The following is a 4,089-nucleotide window of genomic DNA, read 5'->3' on the forward strand; positions in this document are numbered from 1 at the left end:
AGCTCTTTTCGCTGGAAGCACTTTTTTGGAATCTATATATTGAGAATTTTATGAGTATGATATGCTTTTGTTTTCCTTTTTGCATACAAACCTCTTTCCTCATGAGTTTAAAGCTCATTTGTATGCTCTACATAGCTCTGGACGTTTCCAGACGTGGAGTGAAACTGTTTTGAAAGTAGTACAAATTGCTCCTTCCTGCATATGCTAATTTTTCACACTCACATAGGTTGTATAAGTTTTATGAATCCTGGCTTGACCTATTCAAGTATCTGAAAGCCTGTCACCACCTCTAGAAACAAGATTCACACCAATCCAATTCAAATCATTTTTTCCAAAAGAATATGTTCTGGCCGGTCGAAAATGCATCTCACAAAAATAGGCATTTAAAAATCTACTTTGCAGTTTCAGAACACTAACATGACTGTGAAGTGTACACAAGTAAAATGGGACAGTTTCAAAGTACCTAATCCCTCATAAACTTCCGAGAGGAAGCATGTAATAAATCTTCCTAATTTTCTGGAAAAGAAAGAGGGAGGATTTTTGTTATCACCTCAGATGGGACTCGAACCCACAATCCCTGGCTTAGGAGGATAGTGCCTTATCCATTAGGCCACTGAGGCACACATGCATAGCTCTTTTCTAGAGGCATTATTTAAATGTATTCTATGGTCAGACACCGGTGTGTGCACACAGGGCATTTCTCATTTCTCTCTATAAGTAAACTTCCCATTTTCATCCTCTTCCATCCCCGACTTTAACGCTCTCTTCTATGCTATAATGGAGACTTTGCAATTTTAGCAAGTGGAGAGAAATTGGAGAACCACTTTCGACTCCACACTTCTTCTTCACTTACTTCTTTTCTCAATATACTGGGCTTAGAAAATGGTATCAAGCCATCCTTATCATCAGTAGGACACGGAAAGAGGCACTAAGTCTCCTAACCAAGTTCAACCACACTCTGCAACTTAACCATTGCACTACAAATTAGGCAACGGGGGCATCAGCAAAGGCAGCCAATGTGCCGATCCTTTATACATTTTGTTTAGTACTTTTCTTACTCTGAGGCAAAATCAGGACTTTAACTGACCAAATCTTACAGATTTTACACATGTACCACTCTATGCACACATAGGCACACACCTTGCAGTTCTTCTACACACACTTTAGCTAAAAACCCATTCTGTCACGTCAAAATTCTGCAAACCTATTACATATTCAGTGCGTCGGCATAGAAGCACTTTTTAATGCCACTAAAATGCACAAGTAGTTAGACTGAAGATGCAACCTGAATGAGTTTACAGTATGTACTCCACTTTATTAATGATTAGTAATGAGAAAGTGAGGACTACAAGAGTATTGGAAAATACTTTTTCCACTCTGAATGTAAAGCAGATTCTGTGACCATTGGCCAAAAACAACCACGAAGGGACTCGAACCCTCAATCTTCTGATCCGAAGTCAGACGCCTTATCCATTAGGCCACGCGCTCATCCGTCCACCTGAGATGATTTTTATCATGTAGGTGGTATGCATGGATGGAGAACATATTATTGAAAGGTATTCAGGTTTACATCCCATAGTGTTCTTTCAGCTCTTTTCGCTGGAAGCACTTTTTTGGAATCTATATATTGAGTATTTTATGAGTACGATATGCTTTTGTTTTCCTTTTTGCATACAAACCTCTTTCCTCATGAGTTTAAAGCTCATTTGTATTCTCTACATAGCTCTGGAAGTTTCCAGACGTGGAGTGAAACTGTTTTGAAAGTAGGACAAATTGCTCCTTCCTGCATATGCTAATTTTTCACACTCACATAAGTTGTATACGTTTTATGTATCCTGGCTTGACCTATTCAAGTAGCTGAAAGCCTGTCACCACCTCTAGAAACAAGATTCACACCAATCCAATTCAAATCCTTTTTTGCAAAGGAATATGTTCTGGCCGGTCGAAAATGCATCTCACAAAAATAGGCATTTAAAAATCTACTTTGCAGTTTCAGAACACTAACATGACTGTGAAGTGTACACAAGTAAAATGGGACCGTTTCAAAGTACCTAATCCCTCATAAACTTCTGAGAGGAAGCATGTAATAAATCTACCTAATATTCTGGAAAAGAAAGAGGGAGGATTTTTGTTATCACCTCAGATGGGACCCGAACCCACAATCCCTGGCTTAGGAGGCCAGTGCTTTATCCATTAAGCACTGAGGCAAAAATGCGTAGCTCTTTTCTAGAGGCATTATTTAAATGTATTCTATGGTCAGACACAGGTGTGTGCACACAGGGCATTTCTCACTTCTCTCTATAAGTAAACTTCCCATTTTCATCCTCTTCCATCCCCGACTTTAACGCTCTCTTCTATGCTATAATGGAGACTTTGCAATTTTAGCAAGTGGAGAGAAATTGGAGAACCACTTTCGACTCCACACTTCTTCTTCACTTACTTCTTTTCTCAATATACTGGGCTTAGAAAATGGTATCAAGCCATCCTTATCATCAGTAGGACACGGAAAGAGGCACTAAGTCTCCTAACCAAGTTCAACCACACTCTGCAACTTAACCATTGCACTACAAATTAGGCAACGGGGGCATCAGCAAAGGCAGCCAATGTGCCGATCCTTTATACATTTTGTGTAGTACTTTTCTTACTCGGAGGCAAAATCAGCCCTTTAACTGCCCAAATCATACAGATTTTACACATGTAGCACTCTATGCACACATAGGCACACACCTTGCAGTTCTTCTACACACACTTAAGCTAAAAACCCATTCTGTCACGTCAAAATTCTGCAAACCTATTACATATTCAGTGCGTCGGCATAGAAGCACTTTTTAATGCCACTAAAATGCACAAGTAGTTAGACTGAAGATGCAACCTGAATGAGTTTACAGTATGTACTCCACTTTATTAATGATTAGTAATGAGAAAGTGAGGACTACAAGAGTATTGGAAAATACTTTTTCCACTCTGAATGTAAAGCAGATTGTGTGACCATTGGCCAAAAACGACCACGAAAGGACTCGAACCCTCAATCTTCTGATCCGAAGTCAGACGCCTTATCCATTAGGCCACGCGCTCATCCGGCCACCTGAGATGATTTTTATCATGTAGGTGGTATGCATGGATGGAGAACATATTATTGAAAGGTATTCAGGTTTACATCCCATAGTGTTCTTTCAGCTCTTTTCGCTGGAAGCACTTTTTTGGAATCTATATATTGAGAATTTTATGAGTACGATATGCTTTTGTTTTCCTTTTTCCATACAAACCTCTTTCCTCATGAGTTTAAAGCTCATTTGTATTCTCTACATAGCTCTGGAAGTTTCCAGACGTGGAGTGAAACTGTTTTGAAAGTAGGACAAATTGCTCCTTCCTGCATATGCTAATTTTTCACACTCACATAAGTTGTATACGTTTTATGTATCCTGGCTTGACCTATTCAAGTAGCTGAAAGCCTGTCACCACCTCTAGAAACAAGATTCACACCAATCCAATTCAAATCATTTTTTCCAAAGGAATATGTCCTGGCCGGTCGAAAATGCATCTCACAAAAATAGGCATTTAAAAATCTACTTTGCAGTTTCAGAACACTAACATGACTGTGAAGTGTACACAAGTAAAATGGGACCGTTTCAAAGTACCTAATCCCTCATAAACTTCTGAGAGGAAGCATGTAATAAATCTACCTAATATTCTGGAAAAGAAAGAGGGAGGATTTTTGTTATCACCTCAGATGGGACCAGAACCCACAATCCCTGGCCTAGGAGGCCAGTGCCTTATCCATTAGGCCACTGAGGCACACATGCATAGCTCTTTTCTAGAGGCATTATTTAAATGTATTCTATGGTCAGACACCGGTGTGTGCACACAGGGCATTTCTCACTTCTCTCTATAAGTAAACTTCCCATTTTCATCCTCTTCCATCCCCGACTTTAACGCTCTCTTCTATGCTATAATGGAGACTTTGCAATTTTAGCAAGTGGAGAGAAATTGGAGAACCACTTTCGACTCCACACTTCTTCTTCACTTACTTCTTTTCTCAATATACTGGGCTTAGAAAATGGTATCAAGCCATCCTTATCATCAGTAGGA

This window comes from Triturus cristatus, chromosome 4_1 (genome assembly GCF_964204655.1).
Source record: "Triturus cristatus chromosome 4_1, aTriCri1.1, whole genome shotgun sequence".
NCBI classification, from domain to species: Eukaryota; Metazoa; Chordata; class Amphibia; order Caudata; family Salamandridae; genus Triturus; species Triturus cristatus.